The following is a 16,778-nucleotide window of genomic DNA, read 5'->3' as shown; positions in this document are numbered from 1 at the left end:
TCACGATGTGTGGCTAAGTGCTGCAGCTCAGGTAACCACCGGCACACAGAGGAAGGGCGGTTTCTGGAGACAGGGTGGAGAGGAGACCGTGGGTGGGCATTTCCCAGAGCAGCCTCTGCCAGCCACTCTAATTTGATCACTTTGCCGCCGAGCAGCAGCGGCGGTCAACCTCAGCCTCCCTTAGCAACCTGAGTGCCCCGCCCAGGAGCTTTACTATTGGTCTCGTGGAGCGGGATGGGCAGCTCTGCCGTGCAATCCCAGCTCGCAGTTCTTGCTCCGCGTGTACTCACGGGAGGACTCGCAGGCATTACCGCCCGTCCGCGTGCCCCGCCCACCCCCGAGCAGCTTTCGGCGCATGCGCGGGTGGGCTGGGGCTGTGTGCAGGGCCAGCGCGGAGCCCGAGCAGCCGCGGTGAAGTGCCTGTGCTCCGCCGAGACTGCCGTGTCCATTGCTCGCCTCGGTTGCCGCCGCTTTAGCCGCCGCTGGGGGAGCGGCCGCCTATTGTCTTTCTCTGCGGCGAAGGTGAGGAGCTGTCCCGGCTCGGCCCGCGGGGGAGCCCCGGGAGCCGCACGGTGAGAGCGCAACTTAGTTGGCGGAGTTGGGGGAAGTTTTGTGCTTTGAGGAGGGGTCGGGGTGCGGAGTGCCGCCAGTCCCCTGCGGTTGCTCGGTGGGGCGGGCCCCGGAGGAGGGTCGGGGGCTGCGGGGGTTTCGGGGGCGGGCGGGACTGACGGGTCGCCGGGCTGCGCCGGGACCTTAGCTCTGCGGACCCCTCCTCCCTTCGGATTACCCTTCTCCCGCATTGTCTGCTTGGGGCTCGGCGCGCCTCCCACTCCGCAGCCCAACTTGGGGGCGGTCGCGGCTTTCCGGGTGGGGGGCGCGCCTGGCCGCTGATGCTCCCTCAGGCGCTCCGCCCCCAGCGAGGCCCCGAATCCCTGCCCCGGGTCCCCGGGTCGGCGCCGCCTGGGCGGGCTCACTTCTCCCCTGAGGCGGGCGGTCGCGGTGTGGAGTACGCGCCGCGAACAAGTGCTGCGGGCGCGAGGGAGCGGCTCCCCGGGGCCAACGCGTACGGTAAACACGTCGGGCCGCGCCCGCCTGTCGGGGCCTCTCCGCGGCTTCTCGGGGGCGCGGCCTGGCTGACCCGCTCCTGTCGGAGGCGAGCGGCCCAGGAGACCCGTGAGGTCCCCACGCACTCTGGGACCCGTGCAGCCGGCTCAACTTGCAGTTATACTTTGAGACCAAACAAAACTTTTTTTTTTGGTTAATATGGCTCACTGCCATTTTTTTTTTGCAAAGCCAATAAGTATGTGAAGTTGAAAAAAGGAAAAACCCTAAAACTTAAAAAGAAAAAAATCAAGAAAGGGGGTAGATAGATTTGTTTTGTTTTGGAAATAGTTTTTATAGCAGAGTGATACCGTCACATTTAATTTTCTAGATCCCGGAATTCACAATGAAAGTTGGATTGAGCGGTATTTTGGTGTTCATTCTTTGCTGTGACACTGCTTAATGAAGTTATTTGGAGAGTTTATTGCTTCAGTTCAGTAAAAACCAGTATGCCTTTTGTTGCTGTTGTTAGTACTCCCCCGCAACAATTGTTTTATTTTTCGAAGAAGCAGTTTCTTCGGTTTTTCTAAACCATTGGATTGTCCAGATGAGGACAAACGGTGCAGTTCTTGAAAGGTTCATTATTGGCAAGTTTGTGAAGAAGCTGAGATCAGTTGAGATAAATCATTGTTACTGTTTTTGTGTTCCGTCGTGGACTCTTGGGCATTTGCAGGCTGCATTAAGTACAAGTTTTGCCAAGTTCGGGTGCACGTGTTCCACTGTATTTGGTTTATGTGACCTATGATATGAACATAATTCTGTTTCAGTTCCCCAGATGGAACTAGCTTAAATGTCTGTCATTCATAGTGGAGCAAAATAGCCAGAGTGTCATTTACTGTTAACTTAAGTTGTGTTCCTTTACCGTCTGCTAAATGAAAAAGAAAAATTTGAGAAATACTGTGTGTGTCAGTTTGCTCTGAGTGATTTCTCATGCTAAGTGGGTCATTTGGAGAAGCGTTCCTGGGCTTTTCTGGTTTGGTGGGCCTTGTGCTGTAAAACCAATTTTCTTCACCTGATGAAGCTAAAGACATTTTCTTCAGGCACAGGCGTTGCACTTTTAAACTACAGAGCCACTTTTAGGATTCAGAATACTCGCTCGATGGCTTCCCTTCCTGGTTGTGTGGTTGTGTGTGTGTGATTGTGGGGAAGGAGATTGGTTGACAGAGGTTGGAAGGGATTGTCAGGGAGGGACACAATGTAAGCAAGTACTGCTGACAACATAACGTGACGAGTGCACCAGTTGCTTTCCTTCTCTGGGCGGTGATGGCATGTTACCCTGTAGGTACTATTGTTTTAGGATTTCTCACACTTCGTTTGCCTTGACTAAATGGTAACTGCACACATACTGTACTATAAATGGACTCCTCCTCTAGTCCTTAACTCCTTGAGTGCTGTGATAGACCTTACTTAGCTTTGTACCCTCTTTGCCAGTAGTCTTAACATAGTGCAGGCACGGTATGTGTTTGAATTGGGTAAATTATTTTTACTGCCTAGTGGTAGCCAGCGTACACAGGAGAAAGCCACTAACTCTAGGGACTTGTCCAAAATGACAATTCACTTGCAGATTTTTGATGAAATTTACTTTAAAAGGATTTCTAACCTTTTTTAAAATCTGTCAGTTATTTTTTGAAAAGAAGTGGGGCTTAACTAGGATTTCAACAAGAGATTCAGATTTAGAAATACACCCCCCCACTTTTGGTGAAATTATTTTTTTTTTAGAGTCGGAATCTCACTGTTTCCCAGTTGTCTACCCGGGACCCAAGCCATCCTCCCACCTCAGTCTCCCACAATGTTGGAACGACAGGCGTGAGCCACCCCACCCAGCTGGTGAAATTATTAAAATTGTAGTGACAACTCTCCCTCCATTGTGAAATTGGAAAAAAATTAGAAATTTTAGAAAAAAGTACACCCTTTGGAGCTAGGTAGAGTTCAGATCCCCACATTTCCATTGACTAGTTGCATAGCCTCTCAGAGCTTCAGTTTCCTACTCCCTAAGGGTTAGTAACATGCTTTGCAGTGTTCTTAGAAATCAGTGAGGGCCGGGCGCGGTGGCTCAAGCCTGTAATCCCAGCACTTTGGGAGGCCGAGACGGGCGGATCATGAGGTCAGGAGATCAAGACCATCCTGGCTAACACGGTGAAACCCCGTCTCTACTAAAAAATACAAAAAAACTAGCCCGGCGAGGTGGCGGGCGCCTGTAGTCCCAGCTACTCGGGAGGCTGAGGCAGGAGAATGGCGTGAACCCGGGAGGCGGAGCTTGCAGTGAGCCGAGATCCGGCCACTGCACTCCAGCCTGGGCGACAGAGCAAGACTCCGTCTCAAAAAAAAAAAAAAAAAAAAAAAAGAAATCAGTGAAACTTTGTGAGGTACTTAACTGCAGTATCTAACATGGAGTAAGTAGCTATTTCATGGTAGCTGTAATGATAATAATTTTGATACATTTTTACTTAAGCATTCTTAAAAGTCTGATGCTTCTGAGTGTAGAGGCTTAGCTAATTCTTTCATAAAGAAGGGGCCTTGAGACTTGTGAGTCTTATCTAAATCTGTTTCTTCAAAGGTGCCAGATGAACTGAAGGATAATGGAAACAATAGCGAGTTTATCTTCTCAGTCACCTGTGAGTCTTCCTTTGAGAGTGGGACTTGCAGAGTGCTTGGTAGGGTAGAGCTCTTTGTGACTGTGCTATTTAGGAAACAGTGAGAGATGGATTGTTTTCAGTACATCAGTCATAAGAGGATATGTGTTCCAATTTTCTTTATTTTGCCCTAGTCTTGACAAATAACAAGTGTGGATTATATCTGTATTTCTCAGACTTAAGGTGGAACTGGACTGGGTGTTAACAGTGTTAGTTCAGTACAGAGACATGAGCAAATCACTCACTTCCCCTTCAAGGTAACACTTTAAAGGTACCACCATTTACAGAAGAAAGCTGTGATTTAAATCAGTTGTATTAGCATAGTTTAGAATACTTACAGTACCAGATGGAATAGATACATTCTAGAAATATTTACCTGTTAAGGACATTTCTGTAGATTTTATTCCATTTTTCCATTAGTTTTCTGATGAAGAGATTGTAGTAAACCTTTTAAAATTATATTTGGTCAAACTTACAGATTGAGGGTAAACCTTTAAAAATTATATTTGATCACACTTACAGATTGAGGGTAAAAGCATTCCTGACAAAGCTAGGTGAAGAAACTTGGACTTTTGATGTTCCCTTCTTTTAAAGTTAACATTTAGCACTTGAATAGACTTGGTTATAACTGATGGGGACAGGTGTCCATTTGGAAGTAGCTTTCCTATCTCTCTGTCTTTCCCAGGTTAGGCTGTCTTACTGCTGTAAATGGGGAGAGAGGAGAAAGCCGTGGGTGAAAGAAAGTTTGTTTCATAGCCTGGCGCGGTGGCTGATGCCTGTAATCCCAGTACTTTGGGAGGCCGAGGCGGGCAGATCAGTTTAGGTCAGGAGATCAAGACCAGCCTGGCCAACATGGTGAAACCGCATCTCTACTAAAAATACAGAAACTACCCCAGCAGGGTGGCGGATACCTTTAATCCCAGCTACTTGGGAGGCTGAGGCAGGAGAATGGCTTGAACCCAGGAGGTGGAGGTTGCAGTGAGCCGAGATCATGCCACTGCACTCCAGCCTGGGCGACAGGGCGAGACTCCGTCTCAAATAAATAAATAAATAAATAAATAAATAAATAAATAAAGAGAAAGCTTGTTTCATACATCTCTCCTTACTGGTCAGTGGAAGAAAGTTTGTTTCATGCATTTGTCCTCATATTTATAGTTTTCTTGTCCACCTGCAAGTTGATTGTGACGTTATAAATAGAAGATGAATGGATGGTGCGTTTTTGTCAGACCTTGCTGGACCTCGTACTGAAATACTGTGATTGTGTGAACATTTGTGTGGGACAATGCTGTGTTCAGATATGGATGCTAGGATGGCAGAGAAGGAAAAGGTGTGAGGTTTTTTACAATTTACATCACTCTGTAAGGTCTTCTCTGGGTACTTTGGTGCTGTAGTGGCAGAGTTGAGTAGTTACAGCAGAGATCGTGTGATCCACAAAGCAGAAAATATTTACTATCTGGCCTTTTACAGAAATTTGCTGACCCTTTTTCTACATAACCAACTGCAGTTATTCACAAGAAAGATTAACATTAATTCTATAATGTTATTCAATACCTATTCAACTTTCTGTATTTGTCCCTCAAATATCTTTTATAGTTGATTAAGAAAAAGTTTGGACAGGGTAAAATTCAAGTTCACTCAGCACATCATTATGTCTCTTTAGTCTCTTTTTTTCATTCTTTAGTTATTCATATGTATAGTTCACATTCACTAAAATTCAGCCATTTTAGTGTAACATTCTCTGAGTTTTAACAGGTGTATACATTCATATATCCGCTGCTTCAAATAGGACAGTTTCTTCATTCTCCAGAATTCTTCTTAGCCCTTTTGTACTCAACCCGTTCTCTACCTCCAGACTCTGGAAATTGCTGATCTGTTTCCTGTCTCCATGGTGTTTTGCCTTTTCAAGAATGTTGTCAAAATGGAATCACATGGAATGTAGGCTTTTTATTCATTTGCCCAATGACTAATGATATTAAGTATCTTTTTATCTATTATTTGTCATTCTTTGATGTCAATTCAAAATCTTTTGCTTAAAAAAAAGTTTTTGGATATACTCTGGAATCAAATATATGATTTGCAAATATTTTCTCCTAGTCTGTTTTTACTTGTCTTAATAAATGTCTTTTTTTATTTGTTTCGAGATGGAGTTCCACTCTGTCACCCAGGCTGGAGTACAGTGGTGTGATCTTGGCTCACTGCAACCTCTGCCTCCTGGTTTCAAGTGATTCTCCTGCCTTAACCTCCCAAGTAGCTGGGATTACAGGCATACACCACCAATCCTGGCTAATTTTTGTATTTTAGTAGAGATGGGGCTTCTCCATGTTGGCCAGGCTGATCTCGAACTCCTAACCTCAAGTGATCCACCTGCCTCGGCCTCCCAAAGTGCTGGGATTACAGGCGCAAGCCACTGTGCCCAGCCTGCTTGTCTTAATAATGTCTTTTGAAGAGCCGAAGTTCTTAATTTTTATGATATCCAGTGTTTAGTTTTGGGTTTTTTTTTCCCCCCGAGTGGATCATGCTTTTGATATAATAGTTTAGAAATCTTTGCCTAACTTAAGAGCTCAAAGACTTTCCCCTGTATTTTCTCCTGGAAGTTATTATTTTTTTTAGAGATGGAGTCTCGCTCTGTCATCCGGGCTGGAATGAGCGAGATGTTGCTCACTGGAACCTCCGCCTCCTGGGTTCAGGCAGTTCTCCTGCCTCAGCCTCCCAAGTAGCTGGGATTACAGGCATCCACCACCACACCCGACTAATTTTTATATTTTTAGTAGAGATGGGGTTTCACCATGTTGGCCAGGGTGGTCTCGAACTCCTGACCTCAAGTGATCTGCCCACCTCAGCCTCCCAAAGTGCTGTGATTACAGGCGTGAGCGATTGTGCCTGGCTCTCCTATAAGTTTTATCCTTTAAAATTTTCTATTTAAGTTTATTATCTGCTTTGAGTTAATTTACCTAAATGGTACAAGGTATGCTTTGAGCTTATTTTTTTGTGGATGGATTTACAATTTTTCCAGCAAGGTTTTGAAAAGACTGTCCTTTCTCTGTTGATTACCTTTGTGCCCCCTTTTTTTTTTTTTTTTTTGCAAGTTGGTCATAAATGTGTGAATCTGTTTCTGGATTCTCTCTCCTATTCCATTGATCTGTGTCTTTCATGTCTCTATCACCTCACTGTTGATTACTGTCACCTTAGAGTAAGTTTTAAAATCAGGTAGTGTGAGTTATTTTATTATTTTTCAGAATTGTTTTTTGAGTATTTTAGTTGCATTGCTTTTTTGTGCATATTTTAGCTTGATCTTGCTGTTATCTACAAGTCCTGCTGGATTTTTCTTCTTTTTTTTTTAAGATGAGGTCTCGGCCAGGTGTGGTGACTCATGCCTGTAATCCTAGCATTTTGGGAGGCTGAGGCGGGAGGATCACCTGAGATCAGGAGTTCGAGACCAGCCTGGCCGACATGGCAAAACCCCGTCTCTACTAAAAATACAAAAAATAGCTGGGTGTGTTGGTGGGTCCTGTAATCCCAGCTACTTGGGAGGCTGAGACAGGAGAATTGCTTAAACCCGGGAGATGGAGGTTATAGTAAGCTGAGATTGCGCCACTTCACTCCAGCCTGGGTGACAGAGTGAGAGTTCTTCTCAAAAAAAAAAAAAAAAAAAAGATAGAGTCTCACTCAGTTGCCAAGTGTGGAATGCAGTGGTAGGATCACCGCTCACCACAGCCTTCATCTTCTGGGCCCAAGCGATTCTCCTACGTCAGCCTCCCAAGTAGCTGGGATCACCATCGTGCACTACCATGCCTGGCTAATTTTTTTATTTTTGTAGAGACAGAGTCTCTCTATGTTGCCCAGGCTGGTCTCAAATTCCTGGGATGAAGTGATCTTCCCACCGTGGCCTCCAAAAGTGTAGGGATTACAGGCATGAGCCATCATGCCCAGCCTACTGGGGTTTTTGATTGGCATTGTGTTGAAGCTGGAAATCAGTTAGGGGCAATTGACATTTTAATAATGAGCCATGAACATGGTATATCTATTTATTTGGACCTTAGATTTTTGATTAGTGTTTTGTAGTTTTTAGCAGTTGGATCTTGCATGTGTTTTGTAATCTCATACATGTGTTTCATGTGTTGTGGTGCTGTTGTGAATGATACTTCTCAATTTCCAGTTGTTCATTGCTGGTATATAGAAAGATCATTTTATATTATATGCTGACCTTGGATCCTACACCCTTGCTAAACTCATTTTTAGTAATAGATGCTTTTTTTGTAGATTTTTGGAATTTTCTGCATAGGCAGTAATGTAATTGGCAAATAAGGGCAGTTTGATTTCGTTTTCACTTTGTGTACTTTCTTTTCCTTTTTTATTTTTTTTTGAGATAGAGTCTTGCTCTGTCGCCCAGGCTAGAGTGCAGTGGTGCGATCTCGGCTCACTGCAACCTGTAGCCCCCCAGGTTCAAGTGATTCTCATGCATCAGCCTCCTAAGTAGTTGGGATTATGGGTGCATTCTGTCACACCCGGCTAATTTTTGTATTTTTTTTTTTTTTTTTTTTGAGACGGAGTCTCGCTCTGTCGCCCAGGCTGGAGTGCAGTGGCCGGATCTCAGCTCACTGCAAGCTCCGCCTCCCGGGTCCACGCCATTCTCCTGCCTCAGCCTCCCGAGTAGCTGGGACTACAGGCGCCGCCATCTCGCCTGGCTAATTTTTTGTATTTTTTAAGTGGAGACGGGGTTTCACTGTGTTAGCCAGGATGGTCTCGACCTCCTCACCTTGTGATCCGCCCGTCTCGGCCTCCCAAAGTGCTGGGATTACAGGCTTGAGCCACCGCGCCCGGCCTTTTTTTTTTTTTTTTTTTAAGTAGAGCCCCGATTTCACCGTGTTGACCAGGCTGGTCTCAAACTCCTGACCTCAAGTGATCTGCCTGCCTTGGCCTCCCGAAGTGCTAGGATTACAAGTGTGAGCTACTGCGCCGGGCGTGATTTCTTTTTGTTACTTTGCTGAACTGTCTAGGACCCTCAGTATAATGTGTAATAGGAATTTTACAAGTGGGCATCGTTTCCTTTTTCCTGATGTTAGAGGGGAAAACACTGAGTGTTTGACCATTAAAATGATGGTAGCCATAGGTGTTTGTTTTTGTAGATGTCTTTTATCAAGTTGAGGAAGTTGCCTTCTATGTTTAGTTTGCTGAGAGTTTTTGTCATGAATAGCTATTGAATGTTGTCAAAGGTTTTTCTGTATTTATATAATCATATGTTTTTTCTTATTTAGTCTGGTGTAATATGTTGAAATAGCTTTGCATTCTTGTGATAATGCTCATTTAGTCATGATGTATTATTTTTTACATGTCTTTGGGTTCCATTTGCTACTGAATCTTTTTTTATTTCTTCCATTTGTTTCCAGTTATGTTCATTTTAAAAATAGATTCTTGATCATATGTATAATATTCATGATAGTTGTTGAGTCCTTATCTGTCAGATGTCAAATGTCTCCTCAGGGGTAAAGTTAGTTTCAAACACAAGAACCATTGCTTTAAAGAGTATCATACTTTGTTTTGGCAAGTTAAGTTGCCAAACTTATGGGTTTAAGTTGCTTGCTACACCCCATTACTAAGGCATGAAGCCCCTGTAGTTTTCATTGAAGAATTGGGCTTCCTGTGAGGATTCTATTCTGGCAGTTGAGAACACAAATGTCTCCCAGCCCTGTGTGAACTTTGGGGATCATTTAGCTTACAGTTCCTGGGTGATTCTTTGTTTGCCCTCATGTATTTTTACAACGTGCATGCTTGACTTACTACCAAGTGTGAGACTCATCGGCCTCTATGCTGATTTCTGGAGCTCCTTTTTCATGCAACTCCCTCCTTTTCTCTTGTACTCTGCAATTTTCAGACTCCTTAGCCTTCCCGAGCTATGTTTGTCTTCTAAGCTTGACAAAGCTGCCATGTTGTGCTTGATCCTCCTCATTGCACCATGGTCTAAAAGGTACCTCCAGCCAGAAAGCTGGGGCAATTTTAGGGCTTATTTGTTCCCTTCTCTTTGGGATTGCAGTTCTGTGTTGCCTGTTGTCCAGGCTCTAAAGGATGCCGCCTCATACATTCTGTCCACTTTTCTAGTAGTTGGGGAGAATGGCAGGATAAATCTGGGTCCAGTTACTGTGTCGTGGTTAGCAACTGAAGTCCTTTGGGTGAGTATGCTTTGTTGGTGGTTCAGAAAGTTTCATTACAGGATTCTCAAAATCTTTGGGAGTATAAAAAAGAAGTATTTGTTGACTGTCTTCTGATAGTAGCTCAGCCATTACTTTGTGGGAAATAACAAAAAAAATGTAGATGTCTTTTAGTTGAAGAGGCACATGGTACATACCTAAGATTAATCAAAGAAATGAATTCCTATGGTGATAAACAGAAAGAGAAGGATCACTATAATCTATTATTTTCTGCCCCCCACCCCCCTTGGGGGAGTCTTCCAATGAAAACCAGAAAACCTGCTAGACAAATTCTAAAAGAGCTGTAACACTTGGGATCTGGTGTTTTCACGTAGGAATGCTTGCTTTTGCGTTTTTGTTTCCTAGTATATATGCTTTATGTCACAAGTTGTACTGAGTCAGTGGGTAGAGTGCTGGCTCTTTCAGGCGCATTTGCTGTTTATTTACCATGCAGCTTAGGTAAGTTATTTGTCTCTGAAATCTGATCTTCTCTTTTCTCTTTTGGCAAATAGTTATATGACATACCTTGTAGGGTTGTTTGTAAATTTTTTCAAGTACCTTTTGTTTGTCAGGCACCCTTCTAGGTAATGGGAATTCAGTGACATCTGTAGTTGCTGCTGTTAATCTATATCCTATTGAGGGAAGGAGAAAATAAACGAGTGAACAAACAATTGCAGTCATGTCTGGTGGTGATGATTCTAGGAAGGATATGAAGAGTACTAGCAGAGATTGGGAAGGTCAGACAAGGCCTTACTGAGGAGGTGAGATTTGAACAGACCTGAAGAAAGTCAAGGAAGCAAGCCACATGAAGAGTCAGAGGAAGTGTGTTCAATATGGAAGGAACATCAAGTGCAGAAGGCCTGAGGTGGGAGAATGAACAGGGAACCTGGTGTGGCTGGAATGGGTGAGAAAGAGCGTGAGGAGGTAAGGTTTGTATGTGTAGCCAGAGACCAGATCAATTAGGCTCTTTAGTATGGTGGGAAACAGCTGAAGGATTTAAGCAAGGCATGACAAGAGTTGATTTAGGCTTTAAAAACTTTACTCTTGGAATAGGGAGCAGTAGTGGAAACGCAGAGACTAGTTCAGAGATTTGCAGTAGTTCAGCCTAGGGAAGATGATGGCTTAGATTAGGGTGGTAGCAGCGAAAGTGGTGAGAAGTGGTTTGAATCCATATACACTGAAAATAGAACTGATAGGATTACTTACAGATTGGAAAAAGGTTATAAAGGAAAGAAAGAAATTAAGGACGATTCTTAGGTGTTTTATCTGAACAACTGGCTAAATGGGGAAGATGTGGAATCAGTTTGCTGAGAGGTTGAAATTATGATTTCCCTGTTGACATGCTAAGTTTGACGTCCGTGAAATTTTTTTTTTTTTTTTTTTTTTTTTTTTTGAGACGGAGTCTTGCTCTATCGCCCGGTCTGGAGTGCAGTGGCCGGATCTCAGCTCACTGCAAGCTCCGCCTCCCGGGTTTACGCCATTCTCCTGCCTCAGCCTCCGGAGTAGCTGGGACTACAGGCGCCTGCCACCTCGCCCGGCTAGTTTTTTGCATTTAGTAGAGACGGGGTTTCACCGTGTTAGCCAGGATGGTCTCGATCTCCTGACCTCGTGATCCGCCCGTCTCGGCCTCCCAAAGTGCTGGGATTACAGGCTTGAGCCACCGCGCCCGGCCGTCCGTGAAATTTTTAAGTGAAGGTATCAGTAAGCATATGGATATACAGTTCTGGAGTTCGGTGATGGTCTGAACTGGATGTATGAATTAGAGAATTGTAGATAGAGAAGGGAGAGTGGGAGGTTTTAGTGGGAATTAGGGATATATAAAGCTCCATGATAGGGGCTCATGGCATAGTAGTTAGTAATCATGACAGTCATAAAACAACCACCACTATGTATAATAATTAAAGGAAGGCAAGATATGAATGAAGGAAGATGGTAGTGACCTAAAACAATTGTCTTGCATATTATATCAAAATTAGTTAGGATTCCAAACATGCTGAAAACTTTCCTTCTCTCAGCATGATAAAAATATTACTGAACTATATTTTCCATTTGTAGTCTTTAAGGATATTGGTGATAGTGGAAAGATAATGACGTTTTAATGTGATGCAAGTGTATTATTTGAATGTACTTCACATACACATGTATGAAGATAGTCTAGAAGGAGGCTACTGCAAAGTTGATGAGGGTAACTTTTGATCTTCTGATTTTCTGCAGTGTGTATATTTGTCTTTATTCTTTCTTTCTTTTTTTTTAAGACAGGGTCTAGGCTGGAGTGCAGTGGCGCGACCTCGGCTCACTGCAACCTCTGCTTTCTGAGCTCAAGGATTCTCCCACCTTAGCCTCCTGAGCAGCTGGGACCACTGGTGTGCGCCACCACACCCAGCTAATTTTTGTACTTTTTGAAGAGATGGTGTTTTGCCATGTTGTCCAGGCTGTTCTTGAACTTCTAGACTCAAGCGATCCACCCACCTTGGCCTCCCAAAGTGCTGGGATCATAGGTGTGAGCCACTGCTCCTGGCCCCTTGTTCTTTTTTTTTTTTTTTTTTTTTTGAGACAGAGTTTCTCTCTGTCACCCTGACTGGAGTGCAGTGGTGCGATCTCGGCTCACTGCAACCTCTGCCTCCCAGGTTCAAGCAGTTCTCCTGCCTCAGCCTTCTCAGTAGCTGAGATTACCATGCCTTGCTAATTTTTGTATTTTTAGTAGAGATGAGGTTTCACCATGTTGGCCGGGCTGTTCTTGAACTCTTGACCTTGTGTTCCACCGGCCTCCGCCTCCCAAAGTGCTGGGATTACAGATGTGAGCCACCGCGCCCGGCCCTATTCTTATCCTTAATAAAAGGAGTTAGTATTTTTTGAGGTTGGGCTCAGTTGCTGAGTTTCTAGGGTAGTGGGTTTCATTTGTTTGTGGTTGCTGATATTACTCATTCCATTATTTTACTATGTATAGTCTATTGTCTTAAAAATTTGAGCCCTTAATAATTTTTTTTTTTTTTTAGATGGAGTCTTGCTCTGTCACCCAGGCTGGAGTGCAGTGGCACTATCTTGGCTCACTGCAAGCTCCGCCTCCCAGGTTCAAGCGATTCTCCTGCCTCAGCCTCCTGAGTAACTGGGACTACAGGCGTGTGCCACCACGCCCGGCTAATTTTTGTATTTTTGGTAGAGACGGGGTTTCACCATGTTTGGCCAGGATGGTCGTGATCTTCTAACCTCGTGATCCATCCGCCTTGGCCTCCCAAATTTCTGGGATTACAGAATAATCTTAATCATAGATGGGAATCAATTAAGAGTTTTTTTTTTTTTTTTCCCCCCCAGAAATGAGGTTTTGCTGTGTTGCCTAGGCTGGACTTGAACTCTTGGGTTTAAGTGATCCTCCCACCCCAACCTTCCTAGTTGCTGTGACTACAGGCACACGCCACTGCACCTGGCTCTGGGTGGTTTTGATATGAGTCCATAACCGTTCCTGGAAAAATTATTAGCACATGCTTTTGCCACCAGGCTAATTGTGGCACCATTTTGTTGAAAGAGTACTGTATGTTGCATTGTGGTGGGCAGATCTCTTCAGAAAAATTGAACTGAGCTTGAAGTTATTTTGTTTTAAAATCTGAATTATACCATAAACATTAACTTAGATTTTTAGAAGTATTCTTTTTCCCGGGTGATAGCTGTGCTAAAGGTAAAGGTGGTGGATATGACAGGGGCTTTTGACAAATTTGACATTTTCAGTAATTCATGAATCACTTCTAAAAACATACTCAATGATTTGGGTGGTATTTGTGAATTAATCTATTATCCTTGTCTTGGCGTTTGAGTTCTGCCTTGTCTACGTGGGTGTGTTTCTGGAGTGGGAGAAAGTCACGTTGTGACATTGCATGGAAGTAATTTCTTTTACCTTTAACAAGCTGTAAGAAAATGGTTTTTGGATGCTTTGTACACAGAGTGTGCATCTTCTTGGATGCTTTGTACACAGAGCGGCTGGGCTCAGAATACAAAGGAACTGTAGATGAGACTTTGCAGTTTGGGAGTTATTTGGGGAAAAAAATACGGTAACAGGAGTTGGGAAGTAGAGTTCTAAGTGTTCATTTTATCACAAAGAAGCCTTGGGGGCTGGCTGAGGTGCTTCCTCCCTTCAAGGATTAAAGACATGCATGGGTCAGTGGGCAGTAATAGCCAAAGCTTTTGCTTGGGCATTCCTGCCAAAATGGTGCTGTGCATATCCTTAGAGCATAGAATAGTGTGTATGTCCAGTCTAGAGAGGTTTTTTGAGGTCATTTTCTAAAAGGTGTTTTCAAAAAAGTAAAGTTGCTAAAGGGAAGAATAAACTTTTGTGTGTTTACCTACATATGTGCATTTACATTCTCTTAATTCCTTACAATAATCCTGTAAGATATATATTATTCTTGCTCCCTTTTTTGATGAAAAAACTAGGGTATAGAGATTTAAGTTTGCTTCTCAAGTCAACTACAACTTTCATCTGGGACATTGTGACTATAAACATAACTCTAGTTTTATTATATCTGCTATAAGTCACATTTTTTTTCACTTTGATATAATTATATCCAAAGTAGCCAGCTTAAAATTCCATCTTGATCTTGGTGTCAATAGAAAATCATTGTGGTCTTCTCTTAAAGTTTTTCTAGAATTCTTTTTTTTTTTTTTTTTGAGACGGAGTCTCGCTCTGTCGCCCAGGCTGGAGTGCAGTGGCCGGATCTCAGCTCACTGCAAGCTCCACCTCCCGGGTTTGCACCATTCTCCTGCCTCAGCCTCCCGAGTAGCTGGGACTACAGGCGCCCGCCACCTCACCTGGCTAGTTTTTTGTATTTTTTAGTAGAGACGGGGTTTCACTGTGTTAGCCAGGATGGTCTCGATCTCTGGACCTCGTGATCCGCCCGTCTCGGCCTCCCAAAGTGCTGGGATTACAGGCTTGAGCCACCGCGCCCGGCCTCTGGAATTCTTAAAAACATGCTAGGCTTCCATGTTTGTGCCTTGAAAGTAGCAGAAACTTGCCAATAGAATTGTATTTTCTTTCATATACAGAAGCTTTGTGGATGGACATTAATAATTAACATTTACACATTTGTTCACGTCTTCAAAGTGTTTTACAAACATTTAATTAGTTCATGTGTAACCTATATAGGAAGTTGAAAAACCAGTTTTTTAGGTTCATTTTAGTAGTATTGAAGTGTTAGCAGGAGAAGGAGTAAGCAAGCCCTCAGTAAGAAAAATACAGGTGTGCACCATGAAGTTCTAAACATCTTTTATTACCCCCCTAGCTTTCAGCCCAGTTTGGCTCATATCAAACATGGATTTTGGGTGCATATCTTCTGCGTAATGCAGGGGAGTGGATTATGTGGACCCAACAAAAGACACAGGTGGAATGGTTGGGGAAAGACCTAGGTCATGTAATGCAGCTTTCTCTTCGTAGTCCCTTAAATGTGAATTGTCCTTGATTCATCCATTTGAGCATTTTGAAGGCCAGGATGTTGTTGGAGCAGAGACTCTGGCAAGTGAATGGAGCATGCATGTTAATTTCTGGGGAAGAAATCTTTTTATTTTTAACTCATGATTTAGGAAATAATAGCTCTGTAACTAGAGACTTTGCTAGTTTCCTCACTACTGCTTGTCACCTGTCTCCATCTCCTCTCCTCCCACCCCCTGGTAAAATGGCTTTAACTTGGCAAGGTTTGTAGTTGGAAGGAGACAGTAGTTCCAGTTTAGCTGGGTTCTGTCACATAATTGACTGTGTGACCTCGAGCAGGTTACTGCTTTTTTGTCCTTGAGTTCTTTTGTTCTGTGAAATGGTATTTGCTGACTCACCTTTCACTGAGTCCTAGAAGGATGGCCAGAGAAAGATATAAAACTTAGGCTCTTGGACATGAAATGGGACAGAGGATATTTTCACATTAGTGAGGATTCTTCAGAGTTGGAACGACTCGTTTCTACTTTGCTTGGAGTAACTAATTTTCTTACTATTGTTGCCAACCTTATTACCATAAACATTTTTTCTTTTTCTAATACAGTACAGTAAATAGAATTATTTGATAAATAATTCTGTGTCTGGGTAATTTCCTAAGACAGGACATGCAAGTTCCTTTTCATTATTGCTTATAGCCTATTGTTCAGAGGGACTGTTCATTGTTCAGAGGAATCTTTGTGTAGATAACCTTGCCAGAGAAACCTTAGTATGTGATGGCAGAAAGGGGAAGAATTCTCATAGCTTGGCGTGTATATTTAATTACATTTTTGTCATAAATGATAATCTGTTCTTTTAATGGGGCTGTATAAGAATGGCCCTGAACTTTTGCCTCTATCCAATAGTGTTGTTTTTCAAGTCTTTGTTTCCCCCATCCCTTTCCTTCTCTTCTTGAAATCTGAAAATTTAAAGGTGGGATGAGTTGACTGTGGCTGTTGAACCTCTTTGTAACATGAAATACACCCAGGTTTAAACTTATTTTTCTCTTCTGCCGAGATTTATGGTAACTTGGAAGAAATATTGTACAGCCGGACCTTGAGTAATACTATATATGAATTATGAATAATTGAGATTGTTCAATGGTTAAATGGTTAAAGTTACTCTTTTATTTGAAAGGTTGTCTGAAGGTAATGTTTATCTTTTTGAAAAGGGAGACTTTTTTAATAGGACAGATTATATGTATACGACAAGATAGAAGTTTTCTTTTGGAAACCTAGCTGGTTTCCAAACAATCCAATAAATGATTGTTTTTCCTATTTAGATTAGGGATTTGAGTTGTATTTTTTTTTGGTTACCTCTTTGATTTTTCCATATTGTCTTTGCCCAGTGTTCATTTCCTTTCCATGGTTAATTTAGTAGGATGCACTGTCAGATTGCCCACTGAATAGA

The 16,778-nt window shown here is 43.1% G+C and overlaps 1 protein-coding gene and 1 non-coding gene across 13 annotated transcripts in view; one reads left to right on the top strand and one right to left on the bottom strand.

Moving 5' to 3' along the window:
* Nucleotides 1-356: 356 nt before the first annotated feature.
* AKAP13 (A-kinase anchoring protein 13) overlaps nt 357-16,778 on the top strand; it is a 395,830-nt gene continuing 379,408 nt past the window's right edge. For 8 of the 12 annotated variants that reach the window (XM_030930277.1, XM_030930274.1, XM_030930275.1 and 5 more), the window contains exon 1: nt 362-572. The gene's annotated coding sequence lies outside the window, so the exon portion shown is untranslated. Of the gene's footprint in view, nt 573-16,778 lie in introns of all 12 variants that reach the window. The other 4 variants (XM_030930279.1, XM_030930278.1, XM_030930270.1 and 1 more) reach the window with 3 other exon arrangements.
* Nucleotides 10,171-10,232, bottom strand: LOC115897844. The gene has a single exon (XR_004057624.1). It is a non-coding gene; the product is annotated as a U7 small nuclear RNA (small nuclear RNA).

This window comes from Rhinopithecus roxellana, chromosome 5 (genome assembly GCF_007565055.1).
Source record: "Rhinopithecus roxellana isolate Shanxi Qingling chromosome 5, ASM756505v1, whole genome shotgun sequence".
NCBI lineage: Eukaryota > Metazoa > Chordata > Mammalia > Primates > Cercopithecidae > Rhinopithecus > Rhinopithecus roxellana.
This window is presented reverse-complemented; position numbering and strand designations above follow the sequence as displayed.